Genomic DNA, 18,569 nt, shown 5'->3' with positions numbered 1-18,569 from the left:
TTAAAAAAAAATATGAAGATGAAAAATGTCAGAAGTTTAGATGGTTTCTCTCACTTAAATATGTGTGGTGTTTTTCATTTGACAACATAATTTTCTGTTGTTTAGTTGGGTGGAGAACCAAAGCTGCCGAGCTGTTTTAAATATTGCTACAACGCGAGTTAAACCCTGGTGTTATTGCCAAGGGTGGGCCCTGAACACATTTCCAAATTACGTTATTAAGTCAGATTTATGTTTGTGTTTCTTGACAGCTAATTTGAATCCACAGCCTAATGTTTCCTTTTCTCCTCGGTACAGCTGAGACATCTTTTTGGAGGGGCAATAGAGGAACTTCAGCTTTTGAGTGCTTTCATGCTGGAAAAGTGAATTTTAAAACAGGCTCTCAAAGTACCTACTTTATGTCAAAAGAAGAATCGCCTTTTGCCACCAGCTAAGTATTTCCAATTCAGGATTACAACTCAGTGGGCTAGGCAAGGTTTCTTAGGGTTAACAACGTAACTAAAGGGAGTTTTGTATGACTGACCAACCTTTGCACGCATTTTGCCTCTTTCTGCCATCAGGGATTACTGTGAAGACAAAAGGAAAACCCTGAACCAAACTGGAATTGAAAAGGTGAATTTTTCCAGCAAACCATGTCTGAGATGCCTGGGTTTAAATGAATGGAATAAAGTTCTGGATTATTTGTGGAAAGGGTTTATTATTTTAAGTTTCTATCTCAGCAATGTATTAGATTAATTTGGAGGGCTTTAATTCACGTCATGGTGGTCCAATTAGCTTTACAGGAACATTTGTATGCAGGCAGGAATATTAAAAGCAAAAGAAATACTAATTGGTTATTTGCAGTATTTTGTAGGACTTAAAAGTGACGTGTAGCTCATGATTTTGTCCTTTTCGTGTGATAACTTAAAGAAAAGGGGCTGCCTGAGGACGTCGTTTCTGAAGGAGGGGAAGCATTCAGATTTGAACACAGAAGTAGTGTTATTTTACATATTCCACGACAACTGGGTAAAGGAAACTGTGCTGGAAAAATTGCATTTTAGTCTCTGCACACCATACTCCTTTTGGCGGTCTCTGCTTTTGAGTGTCCTTCTCAGAGGATGATGTCTTTCTGAAGGCCTGGTGATCCTGGTTCTGGTGGTGCAGTGCTATCTAGTCTAGGCTGTCTTTTTGGCTATGCTGAGAAGACTCTCTTGCTTTGGCTCGTGGTCTGTTATGTTTTGTGGCTTTTTTGTTTTTGTTTTTGGTTTTTTTCCAGGCCAAGACTGTATGGTCTGTCTCGCCATACTCCCTCCAAATTACTGGTGTCCTGCTAAATTCAAGATGTGTTTTATTTTTAGGGGATGTACGGAAAATACAGAAATTGGTTTTGCTTTTTTAATAACATTATTTGGTGCTGTAGAGAGAACTTAAAAGATACAGTGTAATTTTACTTCTGCCTTAAATACACATCAGTAAAGCATGTCTAATGACTTGATATTATTTAAACTGGAATTTCAGAACATCCCTACAGTTGCTGTATAATGCTGTCATTTTTACATACAAAAGCATTTCCTTCAGGTTCAACAATAAAAATCAATTAAATAGATTTTTACTGCTTCTACAGTCATTTTCAGTGCCCCTGCAGTTGGGTTAAAATGCCACAAGGGAATTGAGTTTTCTATTAAAAAAAAAACCAAACAAACCCAAACCCACCGTCTTTCAGCTTACCTTGTGTTTTAAAAACTTTTCTAGTGATAAAATTTGATTCATACCTTTTTAAAAATGCGAAGGCTGTTGCAGAAATTGTTTTCAAATGAGAGTCCCTCAGACTCTGAAATGCTAATGTTATGATTTTTGAACATTTATATTGACATTTCCGCACAGGGTGGTATTGATTTCCCTTGCTGCCAGAAGAAAAGGTTAGTGTTCACAAAAGCGATGCTGCCATCTCCAGTGCCTTGAAGTGGTGATCAGATGTATCTTTTTCCAGAGATGCTGGAAAGACTGTGTTACCTGCTGCACACGTGTGCTGGTTTCCATGCATTACAATTAGTACTTACTTCCAGTGACTTGAATTTGCAAAATCCTGCTCCTCTGTTCTGTCTCCTCTCCCTGGCCCTGCCTGGGCAGAGCTCCGGGTGGGAGCAGCAGGGAGGAGAAGCCCTGCTCCCTGGTGTTGTTTTTTCTTCTCTTGCAGAGAGACTGTTCTTTGAGAGCAGGTAAACTCAGCTTAAAATGAGTTTAGACTAGGTCCTTGTTTCAGTCTGCTGGGACTACAGTGCCTGTGCCATGCTGTGAAAAGGCAGAGCCAGCGATTCCTCCTCCCAGAGCTATGTACAATTGAACACGTTGCTCAGTTGGACCAAAATTGCCTACGTAAGGGGGAAGATCCTGGGGAGTCGGGCTCAACACAGCTAGGAAAGTATGCTTAGAGTCAAAGACATAAGAAACAATAGCAGTCCTTGTTGCATGTTTGGGTAGAAACAGGATCTGTGCTGCTCCGGTTGTTTGGGTTTTTAAGGTAAATATCTTAACATGATACTTGCTTGTGCTCTAGGCTGAAGCTGTGCCTGGGAAATTTTGTGATTATTCAAATATTGACGTGTTTAATGCTGACATAGAAAAGAGTATTCTGTGGCATTCAAATAAAGATTTTATATAGAGGGTAAAGCTATCGTTCCTATTTGATAGTTATTTTGGGGATAACATTTACAGTGGTTTTACTGGTATAAATACCACAGCCAGAGGTACACACTCATTCAGCTGTCAGAAGCGGTAGCGAAGTCCTGTTTTAAGTATAGCAGAGAGAGGAGGGGATGCTTTCATTTGACATAAATTAAGTAAGAAATGTCTTTCTTTTAACACTCTTAGGTAGAAGACTAATTAAAATGCATCCATAAATGTTTGTGATAGTATAATAATTTATCTAGATATATCTGTAGAGAGTTATCCCTTTGGTTTACTTAGTACACTGAAACTATGACTGTATTTGTCCGTAACTGCATGTGCTTGATGTCATGTTCAGCAGTAATTCCCCAAACAGCGCAGAATAAGGTTATTTTTAAAAAGGCAATTTCTTTGATTACATACAATTTTCTGAACATTTCATTGTCCCCAAATACTTGCAATCAGGAATGAGAAATTAATCTTTTATTTCTCCAGTGGATGCTGCTTTGCTTTTAAATTTGAGACATTTTGTGTCTCTCTATCACTTTGTCTTTATAGACACCCTGATTGAAAGGGTTTCATTCTCCCCCTTTTTTTTTTTATGTGCTTTTTTTCTCATGAGTCATCAGTGAGGTTTACAGTGATAGGAATTTAGAGTCATAACAACGAAGATGTCAAGTCAGCATCAGGAAAGCTCATGCCAGAAACATCCCGTCCCATGTCATGAACGCTGTGCTCCAAGGGAAACCTTCATCTTCTCAAACGTTTTCTGATGCGTGTGTGTGTGTGTGTGTGTGAGGAAAACAAAGTGCTTTCGCAAACAACGCACAGTTGTTTTATGGGTGGTAGTCCAGTTTGCTGGGAGTTTGTGCTCTGGGATGCCCTCGGTGGTTTGGCACCAGATTTAGGTTTCTTGAGCACACAGCAGAACTTACATGAACAGAAGGAATTTAATAACAATTAAATCTGCAAAACTCAATTGCTTCATTGATGAGAACAAATAGGAGGTGGGTTCATCTAGGAAAAATACTGAAATTGTAACAGGACTCTGCAATTCCTGTCTGAAACTCTGCCAGCATTTAAAAATACTAACAGCATTTAAAAATACTAAATGACTAACCTTCCTGTAATCTGACATTTCAGAACTGTGTAAAACAAGTGTTTTACACACTTCTTGGCTTTTCCATGCTGCCGGTGGTGAGCTCTGTTAGCTTCAAAACCCTACACTCCCAAATGGCCAGGGAGGAGTTTCCAGTGATAAGATAGCGGAGAAGAAGGGAAGAACAAGCTCTTAACTGTAATCTGTCCTCTAGCGTGTGGGAGCCTGGGCTGAAATGGCTGTTTCTGAATGGTGTTTTGACACAGCCTCTGATCTACCACAGGTACACATTCACATGCAGTCCAAGAACTTGCCACTGATCATAAATCTGGCAGGTCCCAAGGGATCGAGTGCTGTGGTGGGAAAGAGCTGGTCTTGTGGATGAGTGGAGCCTTCTGTGTGTGGTAGGTATCTTTTCTTGTCCCTAGTTTAAAACCCTGTGTTATATCCCATGCAGGTGGTATGTACGTTAGTGCTGGTCTTTGCTGGGTTATTTGCTGTGCGGCTCTTCTGTTCAAAATGTAAGAACAGGAGAATGTCACCTGCGTGCTTTCAAGACGTGGTGAAAGGAGGCAGAAGCGTACCTGTGCTGTATGTGGTTTGCTGACTGGTTTGCATGAGCAGTAGGTGGAGGATGATATTTACTTTAACCCCATAGTGGTGTGAATGTGGGACTGGCACTGCTGCTTGGAGATTTCTGCCTGCCTGGTCAGAGAAACGAGGTGAGAAAAGAGCAACCTTGAGCATGTTGTATCTGATGCAATCCCCAGGTGAACTTGAAGTGCTCACATGAACTAGTTCTTTTGTAGTCTTGCACACAGGCTAACCACCTTGTGCTTGCCCTTCCCACTCCACCCCACCTCCCCTTCATTACTTCAGCTGATGTTCACAAAGATTTCACAGTTCTTGGAGAGATAAATTCACAGATAACATAAGAAACTATTTGTCAGTTGTTAAGAGCATTGCATATGCTTTTTGTGCCTTTTTTGGCAACGCATATTAGAGCTGATGGAAGATAAAATTCCTTTTTTTTTACCCAGAGACAGGGTCCACGCACGTCTAAAGTAGGTTGTCCTACACGGAGACTGGTGAACTCTTCCTGCAGTGAGGGGTTCAGCTCAGTCTGCAGCGTTGGTCTGTTGGCTGCACTTCTCCCTTTCTCTAGGCTGTTCAGGAAAGTTGCTGTGCTCTGCAGAGGGAAAACAGATTCCTCTGGAGTGTTTTCCCTGTGTTTTTGTGTTGCTGGGGCTGCTTTCTGGTCTGCACCTGCCTGAAGGAAGGGGAGGCACCAGGGCTTTTCCCCTGGTCCTGCTCCTTCCCTGGGCTGGTTGACCACCCTGAGAAGAGGATTGTGCAGAGGGTAATGCTGGGTGGTAAGTCTGCAAACACCAAGACTACAAAGTGATTCATTTATTTTGTATTTATGTTTCGGCTAAGATTAAAATGATACAAAATGTGGCCTAGAAAGGAGCCTTCAGACCCTCTGCACTAACTCCTTGAGTTAGGTGTCCAAATACAGATTTAGGGATTTAATTTGTAAAAGTGATCCATTTTGCATGCTCTCCCTTCAGACCCACTAGAAATGCCGGCATCACAAGTGTGTATCTTTAAATATCTTTTAAATAATGGTATTTTGAGGTGGGCTATATATGCACTGCTTTTTTAAATACAAACCACAAGTTTTAATTTTCCATGTATCCATTTTGTCTTCCATTGTACTTCAAAGGTTAGTATCCATAGGATCATTCTGTCTGAAGTCAGCTATTCAAACTCTTTAGGTCCCAAATGTAGGTGGGCTACAGAAATAAGAGAAATATTTTCCCCCGCAACTCATAAGCTGGATGTCTTAATTAGAGGCAATTGCATCTGTTTTACCAAAATATGGGAAACATGAAATGTAAGTAATTACATTTTTTTTAGGTAAAATTCTGACAGTAAAAGTCTTAAGTGTAAGCACCTCATTATCTGCCCTGTTACCTGCATCGTAGCAGTATGGAACCAGACCCGTGGTATTTCAGTGAGCATACAAGCAAAAGAGCAACCACCTTCTATTTAGTCATTATTCTGCTTGCGAGGATGTTTCAGTTTAGATGATTTAGTCGTAACAAGCATAAAATCAACAGTTTTAGCAGATGTGAATGAACATTTCAATTGCTTGGTCCTTCCTTCCTTGATAAACAGGAACTTTTGCTCCTTCTTAATGGAGAACAAGGGAAAGAAGGCGAACGGGTGTCCAATATTATAGGTGGAAGGTTGGGTGTTTGCTTCGTGCTCGTGCAGCTGAAGCACTGATGGATTTCAGAGCCGGGCGATGGATGGTGTTTGTGCCAGTAGGGCATTTGGGTCTATAGATGGGCAGATGGTATCTTGCAAAGGATACGTGGCCTTTGCTTTCAGGTCAGCACTATGCCAATAAATGTGATACTTCACCCCAAGCATTGGGTGGTTGTGCAGTTAGGAACTTCTGCAGTCACTGAGTGTCTCTGCTTTTTGGGCGCTGTTTGGAGCAGGATCTGCTCGTTTAGGTGATAGAGGAAACTCTGTTAGCATTAGAGATGCTGCAACTCAAGAAAATGAGCTATAAAATGTAATTGTTCCTTTAAATCATAAAAAGAGTTGTTTAACCAAATTCCACTCACGCTTCAGTTGAAAGCACCCGAGGTTGTAGAAATGCAAGTGAGGAACGTAGAGCTTTACTGCCGGGGCAGTTGGGTGGGTGGAGGTCTTGAGTCACACAGGACCTCGTGTGTACTCCACCATCAGGCTGCGTGCGTGGGACAAGTTTCACAACGAGAAATCTTAGTTGGCTTAGATGTCAGTGCTGAAGCAGCCTCATAAAGTTTTGCAAGGCCGGAAAGCAGGAGGAAGTAGCCACGGACCCCGTGATGTTATTTTTAGAGATATTTTTGTAGTAGAGTTGTAATATCTCAGTTTGCTTAGACCATGCAGATGCTGTCCCACACAAATACTGTACCTGGGGCTCCCTTGCTCAGTGCTGGAGTAGCGTTGAAGTTACATGGGCACTGACATGTAATTCTTGATTCAACTCAGTTACGGTAAAGCTTTTAGTGCATTGAACAAATAGGGTCTTATGAAATATTTTGATATCTGTGTCACTAAGGTTATGTGCCTTGCCTTCCAGACAGGGCGAGATTCAAGATTTGGGCAGTTATGGAGTAGAAATGTCATAATTATATACACACACACGAAGCCCTGTCTTGGTGTTTTCAGAAACTGTCGCCTGCCAGTTTCAAGCTTCCCATCCTTGCAGTTTCTAAATTACAGATGTCTTTACAGACAGTGATTTTGGGTTTGTGGCTTTATCATAGTGTATGATAGTGCAGATGTGGTGGAATATAGCAAGGTTTAAATGGGGTTATTGCCAGCAATGAAAGAAAGTATTCGACAGCTACTATTCCTAAAGCAAGTAACCAAAAAAGCAGTGATATTTTGCTTCATGTCCAAATTGCTTTTAAGGAAAAAGAAAGTGCCGTAGTTTTGTAATAAAGTTACGACGTTTGCTTTCCTTTCACCATATTTGTGCTCTGCTAGGAGAGGTTCGATGCTTCACAGAATATTCACTGGGCAAGAAAACTACATCCCCTATCCTACCCAAAACACCCTTAGAGTTGTGTAAGGCTGAGTAAGAGCTCTTGGCTCTGACACACTTCTGCTTTTTGTAGTGTGACTGTTTTCTGCCAGAGTATGCTTTCTGAAACATGGACATTCTGCCATCTGAGGGAATGTCTAACCATGATTACTAACATTGCTCAATATTTTAAATTAGCCTGGAGAAGGGAAAAAAGGAAAGTTGGACCTAAAAAATGCACTGAACTTGTTTCTGAAGGAGTTACCTTGAGGGAACAGTTAAAACCTTTTTTTTTTTTTTTATTTTTTCTTGTTGACACATTGGTAACATGGTGATATAACTAAACAGCCTCCAACTCTTTTCCAACCTAAATGATACTATGATTCTATGATTCTATGAGGAAATACGCATCTCCTACAAGCTCTGCGCTGAGTTATCCTCTCTGACGTCAGCTTCACCAGTGTGAGAAAACAGACTCACGCCAGAGGAAAGCAAAGCTCGGTCACCTCCTGACCTCGCATCTCACGCCGGCGTTTTTGACACGCACAAACCAGGATTGAAGTTAATGAGCCTTATGAGTGTTCAATGAATTTGGGATTAAGTTTTTAATCTGCTATGCTACAGGCAAGGGTTTGATTGCCACCTCCGGCTGCCTGGGCGCGTTGTGCCGCAGCAGGAGGCAGGTGATGCTCCGTGTTAGCGATTTCTACCAAAACAGCTGATACTAGGGCCTGTATGTCAAGTGCTTTGCAAAGCCACCGCAGAAGGTGCTCTCTGCCCTAGGCAGGTTATTTTTAAAACAGAAACAGATAGTTCTGTAAAACGGTATTTTAACAAACATTTCAGCCTGTCCTGGCTAAGGAAATTATATATGAGTAGACGTCAGAACCTTGTTCTGCAAAAAAAATTCAGTGGTACCATTGCAAATGGCTTGTAAAGGATGCAACAGTCTACGTATTACACAGAATGAAAGCGACTTTCTAAATAAAACATTACTGGCACTACACTTTCTGCAAACCAGGACTGACACAGTGAAGAGATGAGCTTGTAATTTTTTTACGGAATGTATCCCAGTGAACAGAGCACCTGCAGAGCCGTAAGTGCTGGCTTTGTGGCAACTGGATATAACCTGGATAACTGGAAATGAAACATTTGTGCTACGAAGTGCTACTTAGAGCAGATATACAAGGGCTTCTTGGACATATTTTTCCAAAATAACATCTTGTTAATGAATAAAGCCATCCAGTGTGAATACAGATATCATCTAATCTGCCTCTTGGAATGCTTTCATGCTAATTAATGCCACCACCTATATGCCAGTCTTACTTGTGCATTCATGACTGGAGTCACTGCTTTGCACGGTGTACGATTTTAACATTAAATAGTCTGCTGAAAATTAGTAGGAAAAAGGTCAAGAAATGCAAAATCCATGTTCTCTCAACGATGCTGTACTTCCTCATTATATGGTACAGATATTTAAAGAGCAATTAACTCGAGACAGAAGCAAGTTTCGAGAGCTGCAGACGCTGCCATCAGTAGTGCTGGTAGGCGCTAGCAGAGTTCTCTGCACTTGGTTGTAGGCATGTAACTTTATTCCCCCTGTAGTTTCTCATGGGTTCATTTTTGCGGTTGATCTTATAAAGTCATTATGTGTAGTCATCCAGCACTGCAGGGAGGAAAGGTGTATTTGAAAACACAGGGGAGAGAGTGTAAAACAACAAAATAGGTGGGCAATGTTGTACCCTGGAGTTCAGCTTGAGCATGGCTGTTAGGGTTATACTGCGCTGGCATGTGGTCTTACTTGTTTATGCGTATGGCCTTTATTGGGATTTTTACTATTAGGTGTGGCATATCTTCTATCCATCTCTTCCACCTCCTTTTTTAAAGTGATTAAAAAAATTATTTTTTCTCAATATTTACTCATTAAAACCAGTCATAAAATATTCTAGTGAAGCATAGGTGAAAACCATGATTTTTTTCAGTCTTCTAATCCCATTTTCAAAGTATGCTTTTTCTTCTGTAAAAGAAAAGCATACACATACCCACATACATATATAGAAAATGATTAATTCAGTGATGATGACCAGTTTATTCAGTTCACATTCTTCCAAGCTGCTACCCTCTGCTGTAAAGGACTAAGTCATCTTTACAAGTGAGGTCCAGCTGATGGCCAGAACGTGGTTTTGCTCAAGGCTGCAGCGATGGGGACTGAGTCCGGGAGCCATCAGCGGGCAGCGTGTGGCCGACGTGGCCGTTCTGCCGGCAGCGTCTCTGCAGACGTGATCTGTTGCTTGCAAATGCATCGGGGTCTGTGCCAAAATGGGTTTGCAGCACGCTCCTCTGGCTTGCCCGGTGGTGGTTTGGAGGAGGAGATGCTGAGACCTCTTTTTCCTCCCGGTCCCTGACGTCTGCAACAGCAAAAGGACCAGGGGAACGCGAGGCTGGCAAAGTGCCCGCGCTCCGCGGAGAAACGTCGCTGCCGTCACAGGAGCATAGGTGCTGTGATCCCGGTGAGTTGTTCTGGGCGTCCCTCTTCGGGGTGACGGCGCTCCTGTCTGCCTCGGGTTTGACTGTCACTGCTGCTTTTTTACCTGAACACTTGTCTTCCCCGGGCTAAACCTGCATGGGGCCGGCTTTGCTGGTGCGGGATAGATGCTGGCATACGGCCGAGCTGGGCAAAGCACTCCCTTATAAAGGTACCACGTACGTTAGCAGAGCAACAATTGCAGAAGAAGAGTTCGTTCAGTAAAACGATGTCTTCCTGTTTCTCCAGGTGAAATGGGGAACACCAGTAACCGCGTCTGGAGTAGAGCGTGGGCTTTTGCTGGTGCAGCAGCACTGGTCCAAGCTGCACCAGGGCACAGACGCATTAGCCAGATGCTGTAGCCTACCTTGGGAGGGAGGTGGTACTGTGGGCAGAGCGAAGGTGGTGTAACCCTCGGATTTTCTGTACGGAAAGGTGCAAAGCTTCAAATGCAATGCAATAAAATAAACATTGATATGAAGACTCTAGTAGCTGCTGGTTCAGCTTGGAGAGACAGGAAGGACTCTCTTTGCTCTCCCTGAAAAGAGCTGCACGCCTTTTGCCTTCTATATCACCAGTAATTTCTTCTGAGAGGGATGCTAACTCGTGGCGAAGCACCCCCAGGGACCGAGGGTGAGTGGGCTGCCTGTTTGGAATATGCGTTACAGGGGGCTGATGGAGATGGAAGGCTGGAGTCTGGAATAGCAACTGCATTTTAGGGTCACGTCTTTCAAATCATCGAGAACTCAATGCGCAGCGTAAGGTGTGTGTTTGAAACACAGGCCTTGCGTGTTCATGGAAAGAAGCCCTAGAGAGAGAAATATTGGAAACAGCAGAGAGCTGCCGAACAAGCCAGCGCAAGCTGTTAGGCTTTTATTCCTCAAGCTCTTCCCCTCCCCCCGATACAGTTAAATTGCTAAATTCCTTATGCTGGTCAAAGAAAAGCTTCATTCAAATTATTTTAATTCCTTAGCATCAAGCAGAAGTTAAACATAGGTGTAATTTTTTGCTGTTTAATGTGAGCTGTGATATGAGGGCTGTAGACAGGTCACTGCCATCCACCAGCTTGGCAAGGTCCATCCTTTGAGAGGTCGCTCCAGGTATATCAGCTGCACTGGAAGTTGATTATCAGCTTAGCATGATGAAGATGGGACTATAAGACCTGTCATAATAAACAAAGTGTCTTTTTCTGAAAAAGGAAAAAGACTGTTTCACACCAATGGGCTGTTGTGGGACCATGCGATCTGAGCTAGATCCTCTGGTCAGGTGGAACAGAAAGCAGGCGTGAAGCCTGTTTGTGCTAGCGCTGATGCCTGAAAAGTGCTGGTATTTCTGCCTGACGTCCTTAGAAGGACTGACAGGGTGCACTGTGATGTATCGGCCTGTTTGAAGTGCGAGTGAGATCAGATATTTGGGGAGCGAGGTCATAGCCTGGCTGTGCAGAAGGGCCGGCGTGGTCCCTGCAGCCTTCACCTCCCTTCTTAGAAGGAGGATGGTTGGGAGGTATCAGTCAGCAAAGACACGTGTTTCTGTATGAAATCAGCTTTCCCCTTAAAAATTTGGAAAGCTATTTATAGGAGGTGATTAAATGTAGGGACAAAAATAGGATGTTTGTGTCATACTCCTGGAGCATTATCAATATTGGGACTTGTTTTGTGAGCAGTTGCGTTTCTTCAGAGTAGCGTGTGATACTCTCTAATTGAAATATTAATAGCAGATAATGACACTGTGGAATGATGGCCTCTTATACGGAGGCATACTTCGAGAGCTTCTAATCTGTGTGGTAACTCTGCATATTAAAAATCTTTGACAATTTTGATGAAGAGCAATTATAGAGCATGCACAGTAGCTGCTCTTTGAAGTTAACTAATTCCCTGAGTCCCGTGAATCGGCATTAGATTAATGGCCTATAAAATTTCATTCAAAAATAAGGTTTTCACTGAGGAATAAAAACGTCTAATTTTTTAAAAAAACTAGCTGTCACTATTGCAAAGTAGCTACCTTCCTTGTGAAAACTTTGGTGCATATTTTATGAGGAACAAGAAAGATGAAAATTGAAAGAAAATGTGTGAGTATGAGATCACTTCAACATGTGTTAAGAAAGAGGAGTCTGAAAAGAAATCAGTCTTTTCCTAGAAAAGGACTGTCAGGAGAGAATTAGGAAATTATATATATAGTGCAGTCAAGACCTTTCTGTACTTGCACTTTCATACTCCATTTGAAACCCCTGACCTGCTTGTGGTATTAAAGAAGAGAAAAAATGAATAAAATTCCATCTTTGGAAAACAAATGTTGTAGCTGTCTTGAAGACAAAACATGTGCACGCCCCTTGTACTTTCTCATTCCAAGTTAGAAGTGATTTTTAAGCAGTTTTGTGTACAGAAAACAGCTCCATCCAAAGGCTCAGGGGGTGTGAAACTCCCATCTTAAAAAAAAAAAAAAAAAAAAAAAAATTAAAAAACCCACAAAGCTATCTTCTGTCACGAATTTGTGCTTCTGGTGGTGGCCCTGGGAGGTGGCATGTGGCAGGGGAGGGTTTTGCAGCTCAGAGCTCCGGCATTGCCCCACGCGGGGCAGCTCCCTCGGGGCTGCGCAGCCCCACGAGCGTCTGCCTCCGTCAACACGCTCTTGTCCCAGGGTGAACCTCGTTTTCCTCGGAGCTACTGCTTTGGGTGCGTACCCGGAGGGGCAAATGGGCGCCCAGAGGAGTGGTGATCTGTGGGCAGCCTTTGCTGCTCTCCAGACTCTTCACCAGGAGCCGGGTAGCAGAAGAAATAAATGTATTAGCCAGGGGCTGGTTTGAAGGGTGTAGAAGTAGGGCAGAGAGGGAGAGGAAGGGATGTTGAGGCTATTTTCCATCTTTTTTTATTAAGCCGGTAGCACCTGAGGTTTATCTCATATTAATGTCGATGCTGTAATGGCTTCTGATCATTAATCGCTTCTGTAGATTTTAATAATATGGAAATGTGCTTTTTAACATTTTGTATTTTAATCAATTGCAGGTATCTCAGGGTAGCTTTAAGTACCAATTGGTTTATGTGTTACTCTTCCTGTTAACTAGATTTTTCCCAATAATTTCCAATCACCCTGTACCTCTCTTCCTGATTCTAATTGCTGGAGCTTTGTATACGTTAAGAAGCACTTCAGTTCACAAGTGATTGCACAGTTTTCTGAAGTATTCCAGAAACTTTCAATTACCTTTTAAGTTCTGTATACTAACTCGTGACTTCTGCTTACTTATTTACGTTTGATGGAAATACTGTTACGCTGAAGCCACAGGAAGCAAAGGGGACTCTTTAAGTGGCAGCAGAACATTTTGGCGGCTGGGAGAGGCAGATCTGAATGTGACCTTCAGCTGGATGCTCTTAAGCTTGATTGGGATATGGAAATTACCTTCTCTGGGAAGAGAGAAGATGCAGTTTAAACTGCTCTTAATGATCTTGTCAGCTTCCCCTCGCCCCCCCAAATCTAATATAGTAAGGGAATATTTAAAGAATCGACTTTTCCTATGTATTGGTTGCCCAGCTGTATCTCTCCATCTGTGCTCCAAGCAAGAAGTGATGGAATGATTAATTCAATCTTTTAATAGTGTGTGGTCAGAGTAAGAGGTGTTGGAATTCACAAGCAGTAAACGTAGGAGCTGTAAAGACGATTTTGGGGGTTGTGATACAATATCCTGTACTGTCTAGGAATGTGATAATACTGTCAATACTGTCTTGAAAATTAAAAATAAAATATTTAGTCTTTTGAAAAGTATGGATCATAGTGCAAAGTATAAATTGTTTTCTGTTGGCTTTTTAATTCCTGTGGTAGGATGCTAAAAAGCAGGTAGCAATATTTCACTTTTGGTTTGGATTTCCAGTTTGACCATAAGTAAGGAGACCACTCTTTGCTTCAGTTTCTGCATAAGAAAGTGCTGATGAATATCTGATTTTCAGCATTTTCTGAGCTTCAGGTGCTGTCAATATTCGCCAGACTTGAAGGTTATGACAAAACCTTTCTTCCATGCAAGGTGGGGGCTTGCCGGCTTGGGTTGATTTCTGCATTATTTGGGATTAAATCAAGAGTAGCAGCTGTTGGTTTTTTTTTTTTTTCCTGAGGTCTCTTGTTGTGAAACAACCAGGGCAGCATTTACAGTCTCCTGAAATGCATTGCAGCCAGTTGTGACATTTACTCAGTTCGCAATGGGGTTAACAGACATGTCACTCTTTGTTGATTGCTTTTTTTTTCAGCATTTCAAACTCACTGTCATCACCCTGATTTTTAGGTCAAAACTATAACTTAAATGCTAATTTTTCACAGTTAGACATGAAATTTTAAAACCTTAGGAATTCTGTGCCAGACTTCATGCAGATAACTGTCAAGTTTTTTGAGGTAGCTGGGGTGTGGTCTTTCCAAGAGAAGACATTTTCTGACATTACTTACATTTAGCTTTATTTTGTATTTGTGTCTGCTTACAAATTGATCACTGGATTTCTGAGCATGGTATGGAGAAATATTACGTTTATTGGGGACTTTTGCGGGAGGGAAAACCGTCTTTAAATGGCAAATGTTTGGTGAAACTGAAACTTTATGCTTTTAGATTGGAGGTTACACTGGGAAGGCTTTTGTATGATCAGGGGACGACTGAGAGTAAGGACCTGAAATGGCTTCTTACATACCGAGGGATGTAAACCATTCTGAGATGGAGCTGCATCTACTTGGTAGCTGTTTGTAAAAGCTTGGAGCCTGGACAATCTTCAGTTCCTGATACAGAATGAAAAAAAAATTGCTAATGTCTCTAAGTTTCGCAGGATGGGAAAATTCATTCTGCAGGTACTAGACTATGCAGAGCTATTTCCATTACCCCTATTTAAATCTCCTGGGATGAGCTCCTCTTTTTATCTCGTTATTTCACAACAGGAAAAAAATATAATTACAAGATGACATGACTTGAAGAGCATTGGGAAGTTTTACATAAAATGACATTGCCCGAGGTATTGCACAGTTACATTTGCCCAGAGGGAGGGAGTATGGGAGTAGGTATCAGTAAATCTGTTCAAAAGATAACCAGATGCTTTTTCTTGATTTAAAGATACACCTGTATATCACTTCCCTATCTTTAGTGTGGCTGGAGTGAAAGAGAAGAAAGCCAAAGAGTAAGATTTAATAGGTAAATATATAAAAGGAATGAAAGATAAGCAGGGCAGAGAATACATGGCAAATGGAAATATGTCCTTCTCTATTCTTGTGATAGTATTTTCCCATGTAAGAAATGATATGGGCAAATGGATCCTTTAAATATATGCATATGTAGGGAATGGTTACTTTCTTCTTGGAGCTAGTGTCGAGTTTCTTCTCCTGGTATTTTAACAAATCCAATAATCTTTCACATGCAGGCTGTGGCTGTCCAGTATACTGTAAGGAATTATCGGGATTTCTTCATATTATTGCAACAACCGTCTTGCCCTTATTTCACAAAACCCCGTGTTAGATTTTTGTGAAGTGCCTTTTATGAGCGAAGCCGGGACTGCTCACGGGATTGCAGAGCCGAATCAGCGCTGTGCCCTTCAGCCACCGCTCCTGGCAGAGCACAGTGGTGTCCCACACACCTCTTATATCTGGCTGTACGGCAGCGAAGCCCTCTCTTCTCTTCCAAGCGAAGGTGGCATTTCATGGCCTCATCCGAGTCTCTAGTTGGCATCTGTCCCCAACACAAAACGATTGCATAGTGGAGCAAAATATGCCATGTGTGGTGTAGTCCAGTGCCAAATATTCTTGCACAAGTTCATCAATATGTAGTATCAGCCTTTATCCGAAATATCCTTGTTCCTTGAGATTAGTGTTTTTCTGGCAAAAAAATGGCTGAAGCCAGGAATAGCAAGGATGTTTAAGATAAGGACTAGCGTGTGATGGCAGAAGTTGCTCAATGCCAGTTTGGAACTTGCAGAGTCATAATTTCACTAATATAATTTGCACTTGTAGTTCTAAGGCAACTTTTCCATCTCTTATTTCTTTTTTTTTCTTTCCTCTCTCCCCCCCTCCCTCCTTCTCTCCCTCCCTTCCCAGGGATTGAGTGCTCTTCTAATCCTGCACATTCGGTTGGGAACTTTACTCCCAGACTGGATTGTGGGCAAACTTGGATTTCTGATGAATTTTTAGCAGATTTTAATAGCGCACCGTGGTATTTCCCAACTGTCTGATTTGTATAATGCTGTGTTCAATCTATCTATTTGGCACTCGTAAAAATTAGATTCAAATCTCTTATCTTTAAACAAGTTTTGGCTAAAGGAACAAAGTACCCGAGAATGGCAAACATGGCCAGAAGTGAGATTTAGGACTCAGGAACTGCACCCTCCCATCTACTTCTGCTTTCTTTTACCTTAGGGCAGCTCCATATTTGTGGGGATCAAATTTCCTAATATCTCTCTGTCAAAAGCAGCCTGAACTTGTATTGTAAAAAGCTCAGATGTATGCTTCATCAAACCGCTTTTCAATGCAGCCTTGTTTCCCATTGTCTTGGAGAAAGCCAATTCAGAAATGGCAAGAAAACTTCCCAGCTAAACCATCCTCTTTAGTTTTCTCCATTCTCAGCCTCTTCCTTCTTGTGGGGGGGCAACATTCAGCTTTTTTTGGTATGATCAATGAGCCTGATGCAGAAGGTCTCCATAGGGTTTACTGGAGGAAGAGGATCTTCACAGTCAGAGCGAAGACGGCATAAATCAGTTTGGAAAATTACCATCTGTATTGTGTTTGAAAACTGCAATTATCTTTTACTCTGAGCAGCCCTTCTGCCAAGTCTAGCAGCATCACAAAGACCAGGATCAGTATTACTGAGGATCCTATTTGGCAAATAAACCAAAAGCTCTCAGGCTGCAGCCAAAAGATCTGTGAAAATGCAGCTTCCCTTGGCTCTCGTAAGCAGGCAGGACTTCACTTGCAAACACTCCAGTCGTGCACTAGAAAACAGGGCACCGAAAATCCATGTGCAAGTGCAGAGGAAGTATTTTTCAGATGACTTTGGCAGTAGCTGTAGCTTACCTTTCTACCAGCCTGTGGTTACAGTGCCTTGACTTACACCATCTTCCCCCCACCAAACCACGGTTGATTTGCACCCGTTAAGTAGCAGGAGGCCAAGCTCTCTGTGCAGGTCTCGTTGCTGGACCTTTTTTTGCCTTGAGGACAATACCACCATGCAGAGATTTATGATTCAGGTGTATTAAATTGCTTAGAGATGTGCCTCTCCCAGCTAAATACTTGGAAGTAGGGGGGAAGGTGAACAGAGGGGAAGGTGGGTTGAAGCACTTGAAAATGACCTCTTCTTGACCAAAATAACTTTTCCCGGTGTCTTTGAGAGTCTAACAGTCCCTTCTGCTTTGCCTTCCACACCCTGCCTTCCACACACACTTCTCCCTTTATCTGCATTTATCCTGTCTTTCCAAGAATCACTAGAAGAAATGCAGATAGGTGTGTCATGCAAATGAAATTTTTAGTGCAGCTTTCCACCCCCCTTCCCATTGTTGCTAGAGAGATCTCTTATCACAAGGCTTGGATTTTTGAGTGCCAAAAACCGTTGCTCTGAAAAGCTGCCTTATTTAGGGTATTGTTATTTTTCTTTAGCAAAAAAAATATTTCTTTCAGTACTGTAATGCTGGCATTATAACTTTCTTCTTACTACTGCGCCAGTTTATCTTGCATCTTTTCTAGTAAGTGTATTTCTTTTACTATCGTTAGGTCTTGCTGTGGATACTGGTGCTCCAATCTTGTGATATTGAATGCTAATAATACTTGTTGCTATCTAATACGTCCCAAGGCTCCCCAGTGTGTTCATGAGATGCAAAATAAGAGGAGGAGGAGCTATTCTGCTTATTAATCCTTTGTAGTACAGCTTTCCCATGTAATAAATGAGATATGTGGGGATGAGTCCTGGAATCGACTTTGGGAACTTGTGTCTCTGGCTTCTGTGAAGGGCTTGTCGTCTTGCCTGCAAATGTTATCACTTCGTCCCTATAAGCAAGCTGGCATGCTTGTCAAAAAGCTAAACAAATGCTATAAACTTACAGCAGGATTAAATTTGGGGGTTTTTTTAGTTGTTTTCATTGGCAATTAAAAAAAATTAGTCTAGCTCAGCAGATGTTTGCTGCTAACTCTGAAGAGATATCACTTGTTCCCGTGTTGACAAGGTCGGGAAGGGATGAGGATACACATTAGCTCCTTAGCTGGGTGAGCACGCTGCTTTTCTAGTTGGAGTAGCTGCTGACTCCCGTGCTTTTGTGTCATTTGCTGCCTTGCTACACTTCAGCAATTTGTCCAGGCTTGCTGGATATGTGGTGCCTTGGCTTGAGTTACAGCACTGGTTGGGTTCCCAGGTGTCCAGGCAGCCCAGACAAATTGCTGCCGCTGGTCCAGTGACTGCCCATGCTGCGCGTGTGCGGGAGCTCCGCTCTATTGTGGAAATGTCCACTTCACAGGGCACGGGCTGCACGTGTGTTCCCGTGTTGGATATCCCAGCCTGAAATACAGGGGATGGAGCTTCTATGGATTTCCAGCATTGGTAAGTGTGGGTTATTGTTTGTTGGTTCATTGGCACGCAGCATTTTAGGACCTGTGTGTGCCTTGTGCAATTGTTAAACAAGAAGCTTGGTCTTAGAGATGCCAGGGGTTTTGCTGTGGTTTTGTGAGCGGTTGTTAACAATCCATCTTCCCTATCAGTGGCTGTGTGGGAGGCTTCTTAA

General features: G+C 42.3%; 1 protein-coding gene across 2 annotated transcripts in view; it reads left to right on the top strand.

Annotated features, from left to right (window-relative positions):
* DHRSX (dehydrogenase/reductase X-linked) overlaps window positions 1-18,569 on the top strand; it is a 170,059-nt gene that overhangs the window by 12,649 nt on the left and 138,841 nt on the right. The window lies entirely within an intron of this gene.

The sequence above is a fragment of the Buteo buteo genome, chromosome 25, assembly GCF_964188355.1.
Source record: "Buteo buteo chromosome 25, bButBut1.hap1.1, whole genome shotgun sequence".
NCBI lineage: Eukaryota > Metazoa > Chordata > Aves > Accipitriformes > Accipitridae > Buteo > Buteo buteo.
This window is presented reverse-complemented; position numbering and strand designations above follow the sequence as displayed.